The sequence below is a fragment of the Lepidochelys olivacea genome (assembly GCF_965140295.1).
Source record: "Lepidochelys olivacea isolate rLepOli2 genome assembly, chromosome: 1".
Lineage (NCBI taxonomy): Eukaryota > Metazoa > Chordata > Testudines > Cheloniidae > Lepidochelys > Lepidochelys olivacea.
The window spans coordinates 16,399,951-16,415,151 of NC_140411.1; the positions used below are offsets into that span (position 1 = coordinate 16,399,951).

Here is a 15,201-nt window from a genome sequence, read left to right on the forward strand (position 1 = left end):
CAGTGGACAAAACCAACCATCTCCTGGTTTTTACAATGTTGTTGCCATAATAGAAAGGACGGAGAAGGAAACCTTGCTCTAGCCTGCAAGCTTGTTATAGTCCAGAAGTGATGCTATTTTCTCAGGAATGCTGTAGCTCATCTATTCCTTTGTTCTAGTTAAAGGGGTAGAGGAACAAGTCCAAGTCCACTTCTTCATATCAGAATGTTTTATTTGTTTGAATCAAATTAGTCACTGGTAAATCTCTGCTGACTTTAGTAAAGGCTGGTAATGTCCATACATGTGTACCTGGGATCTCCAGAATGGATAGCAAGGGGTTAAAGAGCAGAGAGCTCCTGTTTAATCAGGAATTATGAAAAGTTGTTTTTAAATTAGAAGTTTTTTTTAATAAGCAAGGCGAAACCTGAAATACAAACAACATTGTGGGGACCCTGCAATAGAAAGGTGCGAATGAGAGTGCCTCCAGGGCTCAGGCTCTAGCTCTGTTCTGGGGCCCCCTCATATGGATAAGGCCAGGCAATGTGTGCTCAGCCCAGTATAGGAGGTGCTCTTAGTCCTGAGCTGAAACTGGGATTTCTAAACACCTTCCACCTCTCCATCTACCAGTGGCCCCTGACTAATCCCTCCTTTCCTCCTCACTCCACTCCCCCCCCACCCCGACCAAAGCTGTGCAAGCACCCTCACCATGTGTGAGCATCCTACACTTCCCTTATGTGTTTGCAACCCTCTTTCAGCACCCATACCTTTCCCAGTAGTGGTGGGAAATTGAGAGCAAGTGTTTTGTGTGCCTTTCCCAAGGGAAGGCTGGAGGAGGTTCACTGTGGAAAGAAGTCATACAAGGTCACTTCTGGCACTGCCTGGAATAGAGATCAAGTCCGCAAAATGGCAAACTGTAGCTCTCATTTACTCAGTCACACTGTCTTTTTACATTGAATGTATCAAAGGTATGTGCTTGGCTACCCTCTCTGTAACAATGTCAGTAACTCCTGCTGTAGGCGACATTCCCCTCCCAATGCTAGGAACCGAACCCAGGAATCCTGATTCCCATTATTCTGTTTCTAGCAAATATTTGTGTAACCCACAGGCAATGTATGTCAGGTCCCTTTTAGTGACCATGGGCCATATAGGGTCAGATACTCCTTTTGCTTAGTGATAGAGGCCTCTCGTAGGTCTAATTTGCAAGTCCAATATGTAAATCTTGATGATGACTCATAGAGATTCTTCTGTTTGCAAGAGATGGAACTTCTGTTATTTCCCCCCTCCCCAGTTTCTTTTGTAATAATATTTGTGGAGTTGGTGTTCCACCATAAGAGAAGATACATGAAAAAGGAAGTAGACTTGTTTCAGCAGGGTAAGTAATGATGTTAGCAAGGAAGATTTGGGTTCAATTCCAAGCTCTATCACAGACTTCCTGTGTGACCTTGGACAAGTGACTGAGCCTCTGTTCCCTATCTGTAAATGGGGATAATCTTTTTATACAAAGGTGAGGTGAGAATACGTACATTGAACATTGTGAGGTGCTCAGATACTGCTAAGATAGGTAGGTGTAAATCTAGGTGTGTTTCCAGATTTGTGTCTTTCTTCAAGTGCACTTCTTTGAGGGAGTCTGCAGAAGTGCCCCTGAGTGAGAAGTACATTGAGATTGTAAGATCTTTGGTGCAGAATTAGATGTTTGCTGTTTTATCTTTCAAAAGGATCTCTCAAAACTGGGTGACTGGGCAACAAAATGGCAGATGAAATTCAATGTTGATAAATGCAAAGTAATGCACATTGGAAAACATAACCCCAACTATATATATATAGAATGATGGGGTCTAAAGTAGCTGTTACCACTCAAGAAAGAGATCTTGGAGTCATTGTGGACAGTTCTCTGAAAACACCCACTCGATTTGCAGCAGCAGTCAAAAAAGCGAACAATATTGGGAATCATTAAGGGATAGATAATAAGACAGCAATTATCATATTGCCTTGATATAAATCCATGGTATGCCCACATCTTGAATACTGAGTGCCTGTTGCATTGTCCCATCTCAAAAAAATATATTGGAATTGGAAAAGGTTCAGAAAAGAACAACAGAAATGATCAGGGGCATGGAACAGTTTCCGTATGAGGAGAGATTAATAAGACTGGGACTTTCCAGCTTGGAAAAGAGACGACTAAGGGAGGATATGATAGAAGTCTATAAAATCATGACTGGTGTGGAGAAAGAAAATAAGGAAGTGTTATTTATTGGCCACTGTCAAAGACAGGATATTGGGCTACATAGACCTTTGATCTGACTCAGTATGGCCGTTCTTATGTTTATACAGCACTCTAATAATTAATTAATGATGATAATACTGTGTGAACTTCTTTGAGTGTTGGTGTTTACATGAGTGGAGGCATGTCTGTGTGCCCATCTGCATATGCTTTTTATTGTTGCATACCTGGGGGTCTGCAATGAGGGGCAGGGAGTGGAAATATTTCAGATCAATCCACCCCAGACAAATATTCATTCCCTTTCACTGTCCCCTGTGCAGTAATAACAATGTGACTTTTAGAAAGAGCATAAAGCCAGGGCAGGGCAAGATGAGAAGACACCCCTCTGCGTAAATCCCTTACGGGATCCCTCTAGGTTGTAGTATTGATCATGGGGATGTATGGAGGCTTCTGGATGGCCCAAGATATTTGATGGTGAAGATGCATGATCCCCTAGAACAGTGGTTCTCAAACTTTTGTACAGGTGACCCCTTTCACATAGCAAGCATCTGAGTGTGACCCCCCCCTTATAAATTAAAAAACCCTTTGTTGTATATTTAACACCATTATAAATGCTGGAGGCAAAGCGGGGTTTGGGGTGGAGGCTGGCAGCTCACTACCCCCCATGTAATAACCTCGCAACTCCCTGAGGGGTCCCGACCCCCCAGTTTGAGAACTCCTGCCCTAGAATATCTGGGGACAATGACCCATTTCTTTGAGTCTCCTGACCTCCATTTTGTGCTCTTCGTTTCAGCTCTTGCCTATTTGCTATTTGATGAAGAACCCTCAATTGGTAGAGATATCTTTGCCATCTTTGAGCAGATGAACTGGTCTGCACCACACAGACAGTCCTCCACACTGAGAAGCCACTTCTACTACTGCTTCTCATGGTAACTCTAAAAGAATGGCAGCTGTTTAATCAGCCTGAGGGGAATCACTGTTGAGCCCCTCCAAGATATTGGAGTAGCTGACAGTGAGGATACAGGGGGGCACTTGGGATATGTTGTGTTTAGATCACTGTGAAAAGGTAGAGGGTATTTCTCCTAGAGATTTTGGGGGTCTTTTTGCTTTAGTTCTGACCTATATTTCCTCTTTGTTACCTACCACTCAAGGGTTTGTAATTTATCCTGAAACTCTGTCCATCACACCTGTACTGCTACACATTTATACTACACTCATTATTGTAGTATCTGAACATGCCCTTTGTTTCCATCAGATTGGCACAGGAAGCCAGAAGGAATTGGACAGTCTGTCTCCTGAAAAGGCTCTCCTCCTGCTTCTGTTGGTAAACTTTATTTCATGCATTGTAAATGAGTAACATGCATTAACAACAGCACCAATTATTGCCAGCATTGCCAGAACTTGTCTAGTTTATTTGTCAGGAAGTTTTTGCTGTAGTAATCTAAAGTCGAACCATTTACCATAGACATATTTACCATAGACATTTCTAGGATTTACCATAGACATATTCTATTTGAATTGCTGTAGAATCAGGCCTAGAAGTGTTTTGACAAATGGCTGCGTGCTCCCCAAAGCATTCTAATGCATTCTACTTGAGCTCAGTTCCCAGACCACTGCCTCATTCCTTCAGTGCAGCTGCAGGGTGAGCCCTGAGGGGCTCTCACTTCTGGCTCCAAGTGCCTGGCACATGCCGGGCATGACACACTCCAGTGTCAGGTGGGGAGTTTGACTGGGGTGGTAAAACTGCCAAAAGCTAGTGAAGGTGTCCGAAGGCAAGCTCAGGGAGGACAGAAACCTTCCATGGAGCAGAAGGGCAAAAAGCTCAGTGTAGCTGCAGACACACCAATCCTGGTGCTCAGCATGTGTGTTTAGATTAACATTGTTCATTTGTTCTCCTATAAACCCTCATTCATAAGAGGATTCTTTCACCTAACAGTGTCTCTTGTATTAAATCTTCTCCAGACCAGGGAACAACCACCATGGAATACCCGCACATGGGGGAGTCAGCCCTGCCCCCTATTATAATGCTGCCTCATCACAGAATGTAAAGCAAGAACATCAGTGTACAACAGAAGGGGATGGACTGTCAACTTGCCAGAAGGCTGGTGGCTGAAATTTAATTTGTAGATAGGTTTGTATAAACTTTTGCACCTTTCTGATTTTTAATAAAACGTGCCCTATTTATTTCCTTAATCTTGCTAGTTGTGGTGTTGATGTTTGTGATCTGGACACCCGTCTTTATTTAGAACTAGACTAAGATCACCAACTCAAACCATGAGTTGCTACTGTAATAAAAATGATAAATAATTTCCCTTAGGCCACCAGTTTTCAGAGGCAAAGACTTCTTGCTGACCTGGGGCAATCTCCCAGATACTGCAGGGTCTGAAATTCTCTCTATCCTGTTGCCAGTTCCCTTCCTACCAGAACCCTGGCTTAACCCTCTGAGTTGGGAGTTAAAATCCTTCTAATAATTTCATTGTTATGGAAGACACAACTCAGTGGCATTCTCTGCATATGAAGTAAGTAGGTGGTTTCAGTCTGGTTCCCACTGGACAGGTAGGTGAACACAAGAACAGCGATACTGGGTCAGACCAAAGGTCCATCTAGCCCAGTATACTATCTTCCAACAGTGGCCAATGCCAGGTGCCCCCAAGGGAATGAACAGAACAGGTAATCATCAAGTGATCCATCCCCTGTCGCCCATTCCCAGCTTCTGGCAAAAAGAGGCTAGGGACACCATTCCTGCCCATCCTGGCTAATAGCCATTGATGGACCTATCCTCCATGAACTTATCTAGTTCTTTTTTGAACCCTGTTACAGTCTTGGCCTTCACAACATCCTCTGGCAAGGAGTTCGACAGGTTGACTGTGTGTTGTGTGGCAAGGAGTTCGACAGGTTGACTGTGTGTTGTGTGAAAAAATACTTCCTCTTCTTTGTTTTATTATTTAATTTATTAATTTAATTAATTTATTAATTTCATTTGGTGACCCCTAGTCCTTGTGTTATGAGAAGGAGTAAATAACACTTCCTTATTTATTTTCTCCACACTGGTCATGATTTTATAGACCTCTATAATATCCTTCCTTAGTCGTCTCTTTTCCAAGATGAAAAGTCCCAGTCTTATTAATCGCTCTTCATATGGAAGCCGTTCCATACCCCTTATCATTTTTGTTGCCCTTTTCTGTACCTTTTCCAAGTGCAATATATCTTTTTTGAGATGAGGTGACCACAACTGCATGCAGTATTCAAGATGTGGGCATACCATGGATTTATATCGAGGCAATATGATAGTTGCTGTCTTATTATCTGTCCCTTTCTTAATGATTCCCAACGTTCTGTTAGCTTTTTTTGACAGCTGCTGCACATTGAGTGGATGTTTTCAGAGAACTATTCACAATACTCCACTTTCTTGAGTGGTAACTGCTGCTTTAGACCCCATCATTCTGTATGTATAATTGGGATTATGTTTTCCAGTATGCATTGCTTTGCATTTATCAACATTGAATTTCATCTGCCATTTTGTTGCCCAGTCACCCAGTTTTGTGAGATCCTTTTGTAGCTCTTCACAGTCTGCTTGAGACTTAACTATATTGAGTAGTTTTGTATCATCTGCAAATTTTGCCACCTCACTGTTTACCCCTTTTCCCAGATCATTTATGAATATGTTGAATAGGACCAATCCCAGTACCTCTCTCCATTCTGAAAACTCATCATTTATTCCTACCCTTTGTTACCTATCTTTTAACCAGTTACCAATCCATGAGAGGACTTTCCCTCTTATCCCATGACAGCCTACTTTGCTTAAGAGCCTTTGGTGGGGGGCCTTGTCAAAAGCTTTCTGAAAATTCAAGTACACTATAGCCACTGGATCTCCCTTGTCCACATGCTTGTTGACCCCCTCAAAGAATTCTAGTGGTTTGGTGAGGCATGATTTCCCTTTACAAAAAAAAAAACAAACATGTTGACTCTTCACCAACAAATTATGTTCATCTATGTGTCTGACAATTTTATTCTTTACTATAGTTTCAACCAGTTTACACAGTACTGAAGTCAAACTTACTGGCCTGTAATTGCCGGGATCACCTCTAGAGCCCTTTTTAAAAATTGGCATCACATTAGCTATCCTCCAGTCATTTGGTACAGAAGCTGATTTAAATGATACGTTACAGACTACAGTTAGTAGTTCTGCAATTTCACATTTGAGTTCCTTCAGAACTCTTGGGTGAATGCCACCTGGTCCTGGGGACTTGTTACTGTTTAGTTTATCAATTTGTTCCAAAACCTCCTCTAATGACACCTCAATCTGGGACAGTTCCTTAGATTTTTCACCCAAAAAGAATGACTCAGGTTTGGGAATCTCCCTCACATCCTCAGCCATGAAGACGGATGCAAAGAATTGTTTTAGTTTCTCCGCAATGACATTATCGTCCTTGAGTGCTCCTTTAGCATCTTGATCATCCAGTGACCTCACTGATTGTTTAGCAGGCTTCTGGCTTCTGATGTACTTAAAAAATTTGCTATTACTTTTTGAGTCTTTGGCTAGCTATTCTTCAAATTATTTTTTGGCCTTCCTAATTATATCTTTACACTTCACTTGCCAGTGTGTATGCTCCTTTCTATTTTCCTCACTAGGATTTAACTTCCACTTTTTAAAGGATGCCTTTTTGTGTCTCTCTGCTTCTTTTACTTTGTTGTTTAGCCACGGTGGCACTTTTTTGCTTCTCTTACTATGTTTTTTAATTTGGGATGTCCAAACAACTGAATAGGCCATGGACGCTAAACCCCCATCTAACATCTAGAGATGGCCCCTTCTTCTCTAGATAGATGTACGTTGGTGGGGGAAGCTTGCGTTCGTGCTGCCTGTACTGTCAGCATGTTACCACAAGATTTCATTTTCTGGTACTATTCGTCTGGCACTGCACTAAAATTCACTTTTGAAAAACATTGTTTCTCCATTCAGCTGGTCTCTTGTCTGACTTCCATTTATGAGCCTGGTCCCCTGTAGGTCTCACTAGAGCTATTGGGCTATTGGAGACGAGCAGTGTTAAGGTCTGATCCACATTATGGTGCTTTGGAGTTTGCAGCCACGCCATTCAGCAGCAGCCTGACCAGAACAAAAAGAAGGATCGATCTCACAGTTTTCTTGCTGCTATCTTTGGACCTGAAAAGTTATCTTGTAGGAGCAGCCACAGCAGTAACTCTGGGAATGGAGGCTCCCTCTTGCCTATGGCAGTAAGTGAATAAAAATGTTATCACCTTATCCCCATGACAAATGTTCTGTATTAAGCAGTGTCCTACATCTGGGCTGAGTGGGATCTTCTCCCCATATTTTTGCCTCCCCTTCTGCTCCTGCTACATTTCAACCCTCCTCAACCACGCTCATCACAGCAGAGCCGGGTTGTGGAGAGGGACTTAGAAATGTGGCTAAGCAGAAGTTTCCCCCTGTATCCCCTGTTGGAAACTGGGATGAGTCATACTTAACAGACTGTGACTTTACTCCCTTCTGTGAAAGGGTCATAGGTTTTCTCTCCTCACCATAAGCCAGAGTCTTCACTCCCCATCTCCAAAAGAGGGGCAGGAGAGGTTCATCCTGGTGACTTACAGGCCAGTGGGTCTTAGAGTAAGTGAACTCATCATACAGCCTCTGCTGCCTGTTCTTGCTCTGCAGAACTGGTCGAAGTGGACCAAGCTGAACATGAAGAGTTTGGTTATCACTGAGCCCAGGCCAACCCTATGACCAGTGCTAGATGCCAGCTCACCGAACAAAATACCCATCTGCCTCATCTGAACCCAACTCTGTCAAACAGAAATAAATGCACTTGACTGAATTGCTCAGTGAGCAACTCTAGGGAAGTACCCCAGCAGCTTCTGTTTGTTAAACCCTCTGCTCTAGCCAAGGGCAGATGAATCTCCATGCTGAACAAAAGGGCTACACTCTGGGCTGTTCTCAAAGATGGTTGAATGATACGGAGGACAGGGTAGCTGTGGCTCCAGATAGCCAAAAATGTCCGGGGGAGAATACCTTGAGGATGCGGGGGTATTTGGGATATTGCGGGTAGGTGGAAATAAGGAAACATGTGTAAGCAAAGTCAGGATGAGCTCCACCCTGACATCTGGTGGTGAGATGTGGCAAGTTGTGGAATAGAACTTCAGGGGCTGATCTCATTTGCATGGGCACACCCACCCCGCCTAGAATGAGGCCATAGCTGCTCAAATGGTCACTTTGGCTGCTGTGGGATCCCCAGTGTCTCTGTTATTGGGGCAGGAAGAATAAATTGTTATTACCCTGATTATGGGAATCAAGGACAGTGGAACTGTACTTGGCCTTTTGTTATTATGGAGGGACTCACCATCAACTAAGTAGCACTCGCTAGGCAAGGGTCATGGGTTCCAAAACTCTGTGAATTGAGAGAGGCTGGGAACAGGTATTAATACCTGGTGGCATGGGCCCCCTGGTGAGGGCCTTACATGCTAATTGCACTTCCTCCTCTCTCCACTGTGGAATATCAGAGCTAATTTTGATTCCATTAGGAGTCTAGTTACAGGCTGCTGAGCTGAATTCACTTTGGGCTAATGGTGCACCAGCACTGTGGCTCCCCTACTACAAGCTGAACTCACAAAAGAGCTGAAATCACTGAGTGTTGTGTTAAGTAGTGGGGGAGCCTGAAGCTATATGGTAGAGCCGTTTGCAGCATGGTGAGCGGAGCGGCTGGCAGAGCAGAGCAGTTTGCGGGACAGTGAGCGGAGCGGCTGGCAGAGCAGAGCAGTTTGCGGGACAGTGAGCGGAGCGGCTGGCAGAGCAGAGCAGTTTGCGGGACAGTGAGCGGAGCGGCTGGCAGAGCAGAGCAGTTTGCGGGACAGTGAGCGGAGCGGCTGGCAGAGCAGAGCAGTTTGCGGGACAGTGAGCGGAGCGGCTGGCAGAGCAGAGCAGTTTGCGGGACAGTGAGCGGAGCGGCTGGCAGAGCAGAGCAGTTTGCGGGACAGTGAGCGGAGCGGCTGGCAGAGCAGAGCAGTTTGCGGGACAGTGAGCGGAGCGGCTGGCAGAGCAGAGCAGTTTGCGGGACAGTGAGCGGAGCGGCTGGCAGAGCAGAGCAGTTTGCGGGACAGCGAGCGGAGCGGCTGGCAGAGCAGAGCAGTTTGCGGGACAGCGAGCGGAGCGGCTGGCAGAGCAGAGCAGTTTGCGGGACAGCGAGCGGAGCGGCTGGCAGAGCAGAGCAGTTTGCGGGACAGCGAGCGGAGCGGCTGGCAGAGCAGAGCAGTTTGCGGGACAGCGAGCGGAGCGGCTGGCAGAGCAGAGCAGTTTGCGGGACAGCGAGCGGAGCGGCTGGCAGAGCAGAGCAGTTTGCGGGACAGCGAGCGGAGCGGCTGGCAGAGCAGAGCAGTTTGCGGGACAGCGAGCGGAGCGGCTGGCAGAGCAGAGCAGTTTGCGGGACAGCGAGCGGAGCGGCTGGCAGAGCAGAGCAGTTTGCGGGACAGCGAGCGGAGCGGCTGGCAGAGCAGAGCAGTTTGCGGGACAGCGAGCGGAGCGGCTGGCAGAGCAGAGCAGTTTGCGGGACAGCGAGCGGAGCGGCTGGCGGAGCAGTTCAGTTTGCGGGACGGCGAGCGGAGCAGAGCGGCTGGCGGAGCGGAGCCCCATGGAGAGGTGGAGCCATCAGTGGTGGACCACGTAAGGTGCCCCTTAACACCCCCCCCCAATCTCCACCCAGGTTGGGAAGTAAAAACTCTGCAGATAAACTTTTGAACTCTGGGGCTGCCAAGGACAGAGACTTTTGGGTCGTTGGACTTTTGGGACTTTGGGTGATTTTGGGTTGCTGGACTCAAGAACCAAAGGGAAAGGACATGCCCCAATTTGCTTGGAGTGGGTTTTGCTCGTGGGTTGTGTTATGAATCCTGTTGGTGGTGTTTCCCCAACATAATGCCACATTGTTTCTTTCTATTATTAAAAGGCTTTTTGCTACACTCAGACTATGTGCTTGCGAGAGGGGAAGTATTGCCTCTTGGAGGTGCCCAGCGGGGGTGGTGTATATATTTGTCCCAGGTCACTGGGTGGGGGCTCGAGCAGGTTTTGCATTGTGTTATTGGAATGGAACCCCTACATACTGAACCTGGCCCTTGTTGCTGCCAACTCTGACAGGCAGAAGGGTTACACATGGATATCAAGAGTAAAAGCAAGTGGACATTAGAAACTTGCAGTGGTGCAGCTATGCCGCTGTAGCGCTTCTGGTGAAGATGCTCTAAGCCAACCAGAGAGAGAGCTCTCCCATCGGCTTAACTCCATTTCCCCAAGATTTTTCACACCCCTGAGCAACATAATTAGACTGTGATAAGTATGTAGTGTAGACCTGGCCTTAATGACAGTAAGTAATGCAGGGGCATAACATCAATAGGTTGCATTGAGCAGGTGAAGGCCATTTCTGCATTGGACTTATCTTGTTCTTTGTGCAGTGGTTTTGACCTGTGTTGTGTTTTGTTTCAGCTATTGTATAACCTGTTTACCACATAATAAAAATAATCACAACAGAACATGAATATAATAGAAGAGAGACAGCAGACGTGGGTATTCAAGAAAGACAGAGACACATTGACTGGATGCTTCAAATTCTAAAACCAAGATACGTGACTTTCAAGGGAAATGTGGAAATGAGGAAAAAATGGCTTAGGTCTGGAAATTTAAATTAAATGTATGGAAATACTATATTTCCAAGATCATTTATACAAATATTTAATTGGTATTGCAGAAAAATGGAGTGAAATAACTGTCATAGGTTTCAGAGTAGCAGCCGTGTTAGTCTGTATTTGCAAAAAGAAAAGGAGTACTTGTGGCATTTTAGAGAATAACAAATTTATTTTAGTAACCTATATGAAGTCAAATAGAAATCAGTTGAAGTCCTTTCAGCAAGTTTTGAAGCCCGTTCTTGTTACACAGAAATTAAAAGCCATCTACACAGATGTTACTCATGAACTGTAACTGGTAAACCATTAAATACCAAGCCAGAACAGAACATATTACATCCTCTCATAAACAAATTTCCATGTGAAGAGCAATAAAATTTAACTATCACTCTGTTTTGTTACTGCTTGGGCCAAAAGTGGCCTGTGACCATTTTCAATATTTCTTGCAAAAGAAAATGTCACAGCTTCATCAAGTAATTACAAAAATATTCCTAAATTTATTTACATTTATTTACATTATTTACATTGTTTGCTAAACTAAACTCACATAGACTCTTCATTTTTTCTCTGACTAGCAAAAATGGAGAGAAAGGAACACCTCTTTAAAGCTGAATTTGTAGGTAAATTATGTAAATAATCATTTTATATAGTTCCTAGTACACCTTGCAAACTGTACAGAGGAACGATGCCACCGTCACATTCTACCCCTAGTTTCTTGTTCTGGTTCCCATTACAAAAGCGTCTCAGTGCCTTCCAGGAGTAAACAAACAACAATGATCCCCCACCCCCTTCCTTGCTTGTGAGAGGTAGGCTTAGTTTTTATACAAAATCTGTAACTGTTTAATGGTACAGAGCAAAATTTTGCAACTGTTTAATAAGAGTCTTGAAGAATTATTATTATTATTTCAAAACAGGCATGTAGAAAACAGAATGCACTGAGAAATCCACAGCTGAAGATTCATTGGTGGTTCCCCCCCCCCCCCATAATTATTGTAATCTGACTTCTTGTGCAAATGATTTGAATGAGGAGATGATGGCAGCTTGGTGTAGTGGAATAGGGCTCCCATTCTAAGCACTCGGGGCAGTGTGGAAAAATGTATAGACATGTGAGACAGGAACAAATGGGACATCAAGATTGGCTGAGCAAAGAGCTCTTTGAATCCCCTGAATTTACCATGAATTTATATAGGCAGAATTTAATTGCTCAAGCTGAATTTGGTTAGGACACCACTTCTCTCATGAAGAATGTAATGGGATCTTTGAGGAATGAAACTAAGCAAGGGAAAATTTATTAGGCTGAATATCTGGAAGTATTTTCAAAGTGTGAGAGCTATTACAGTGGTTCTCAACCAGGGGTCTGGGACTCCCTGGGTGAATGCGAGCAGGTTTTGGGGGCCCGCCAAGCAGGGCCAGCTTTTGACTTTCTGGGTCCCAGAGCAGAAAGCTGAAGCCTCACCACATGGGGCTGAAGCCTGGGGTCCTGAATCCAGCCGCCCGGGGCTAAAGCTGAAGCCTGAGCAACTTATCTTCACATGGCCCCCTGTGGCATAGGGTCCTGGGCAGTTGCCTTGCTTGCATTCTGTAGAGAACAATCTACAATCTTGCTGTGGGCCTCAGAGATGGGCTTAGTGCCCTTATAGGTCATTTCCATATTTAATTACTAGGATTATGGATATACAATTCTACTAGAGGAGAAAGCAATCGAGAAGACTCTTCTGGAGAGTCAAACATCTGCTGGGAGCAAGGAAGAGTGGGGAGGAAGGGAAATTTCAGACTCATATGGAGGTTAAGTGTAACCCATGCTTTTTCCTCCTCTAGTCACTAGACTCTATAGGGAAATTTATGAGTAGCTACTGTCTTTTGTCCTTTTGTCTGAGCACCAAGAGATCTGTGATTTTTAGAACCAGAGGTCCTGGGTTCAATTTCAGCACAAGTATTGAACCTGCCCATTTCTAAACCTGCAGAGAGACCCTGCTGAGTTTGGGGATGTTTGCTGAGAATACCTTGCAAGAATGGAACTGTTCTTGTGGTGTAGCACAGCGGTTCCCAAACTTGTTCTGCTGCTTGTGCAGGGAAAGCCCCTGGCGGACCAAGCTGGTTTGTTTATCTGCCGCATCCGCAGGTTCGGCTGATTGCGGCTTCCAGTGGCCGCGGTTCGCTGCTCCAGGCCAGTGGGGGCCACGGGAAGCGGCAGCCAGCATGTCCCTCAGCCCGCGCCGCTTCTAGCAGCTCCCATTGGCCTGGAGCAGCGAACCGTGGCCACTGGGAGCCACGATCGGCCGAGCCTGCGGACGCGGCAGGTAAACAAACTGGCCCGGCCCGCCAGGGGCTTTCCCTGCACAAGGGGCAGAACAAGTTTGGGAACCACTGGTGTAATGTATAGGAATTGGGTAGTATTTCTTTAGTTTGATAGCCCTTTAGTGGGCCTCCCCTTATCTTTGATTGCAGAAGCCACTGTATATACACACACACACAAATTAGCAGGGTAAATACCAGGCAGGGTGAAGAGCTATTTAAGCTAAATGGCAATGTTGGCACAAGAACAAATGGATATAAACTGGCTATGAACAAATTCAGATGGGAAATCAGAACAAGGTTTCTCGCCATCAAAGGGCTGAGTTTTGGAAGAGTCTCCCATCAGGAGTTTCATGGGCAAACAGTTAAATTTTAGAGAGAGGTGGACATGTCTGAGTGTGATTGTATTACACAGTTGCTCATGATGGTAGGGGGAGACCTCAGCAGTCTTGGGGATCACTTCCAGTTTGTCTTATATTCCTAAAAGCTCATGCTTCAAGGTTTCAGCTGGCCACCTGCAGGGGTCAGGAAGGTACGTTTCCCCTTAAATGTGTTCTGTTTTTAATCTCCTTCTTCTGAAACATCAGGGATGGCCACATCTGGAGATGGGACATTGGATGGGGAGGACCTGGGCTCTGAGGTGGCACCAAGCATTCTCTCTCTGATGCTTGGCTAGCTAATTCTTGTTTGCATGCTCAGGGTACAACTGATCACCATATGTGGGATCAGGAAGGAATTTCCCCTCCGGTCAGAATGGCAGTTACCTTTGGGGTTTCTCACCATCCTCTGCAAGGTGAGGATGCTGGTTATTTGCCAGGATTATCTGGGTATATCTCACATACTTATTTCCCTGCCATTGTAGGGGGCCTTGGATACTGGTGCACATGGGTCCCTCTTATTCTCTTCCTGTGGCACATATTAGTCTAGTTTCTTGTACACTGTAATACTTTGATTTAATTTCAGTTGGTTTAGTGTGCAGGTGTGGGGTGGTGATGGTGGCCTGTGATATGCAGGAGGTCAGACGAAATGATCTGGTGGTCCCTTCTGGCTTAAAGTGTATTTCTCTATATAGTTAGTAAACACAGTTATTTGGAACCCAGCTCTGTCTGTGTGGTTTCCTCATATTCTTAATTTTTACTCTGAGAGCAAAAATACAAGATATATGGGATCAAGGGAAATATGCATGTGTTAACATGGATAAACAAATATAATCTACTTCCTACTAGTGCCTGGATGCCAGGAATTCCCATCCCTCCTACACTTCTTTCCCTCCCCAACAGAAATGGCACCCTGAAATGTCAAGATTGGCAACTATTTCACTGCTGATCAGTCTAGCCAAAACATCCCCCAAACCACCCCCTCACCTTTCCTGATGCCAAAAGCCCCAGCTGTCCCAGCTTCCAAAATATAAGCTTTCCTCTCTCATTTGCCATATAAAATTCTGCAGCACACTGGAAATTAATGATTTAGGTGCCAAGTAAAGTTATGTGACCACTTTTTGAGAAGAGTGGCTAGTCAAAGTTTGGGGCCCAGTTAGTATCGGAAATTGTTGATGGAGTCTGGTATTTTCTTTGATGCAATCTTGTTTATTTACAAGGAATGTACAAAGTCTTGCTTCTCCAAAAACAGCAAGAATCACAAACAAAATCAGTAATTTCTTAGTTTACGCCCCCGCCCCCCTCGAACCTCTCTCTTGACTTCTCCCAAGCCTGCACTGTGCTTTCAGGTTGCTGTTTGGCTTTCTTTCTCTGCCTCTGAGTGTAACGATGCTGCCTCTGGCGGAACACAACTGAGAGCATCAATTCAGGATAAATTGCTTAGAGCAGGGCAGTTACAGCCCAAAGCTGGAGTTCCTTTAGGCAAACCAAACCAGCCAAACAGAGAAGACTTCAGTCTCACCCCACTGGCTAACTATAAGTCATACAAGGAATTCCCTTAGACACTCCAGTTTCCACCACCAGTGCCACTCATTATGGGGACAACTGGTTATGAAAACCAATAAAAGACCCAGTAAAAGAAAAAAGGTTTTCCCG

At 45.0% G+C, this 15,201-nt stretch overlaps 1 long non-coding RNA gene across 1 annotated transcript; it reads left to right on the plus strand.

Annotated features, from left to right (window-relative positions):
• Positions 1-2,996: 2,996 nt before the first annotated feature.
• On the plus strand, positions 2,997-4,295 carry LOC311514852. Its single transcript, XR_014709954.1, has 3 exons — positions 2,997-3,129; positions 3,456-3,524; positions 4,163-4,295. It is a non-coding gene; the product is annotated as an uncharacterized lncRNA (long non-coding RNA).
• Positions 4,296-15,201: the final 10,906 nt, after the last annotated feature.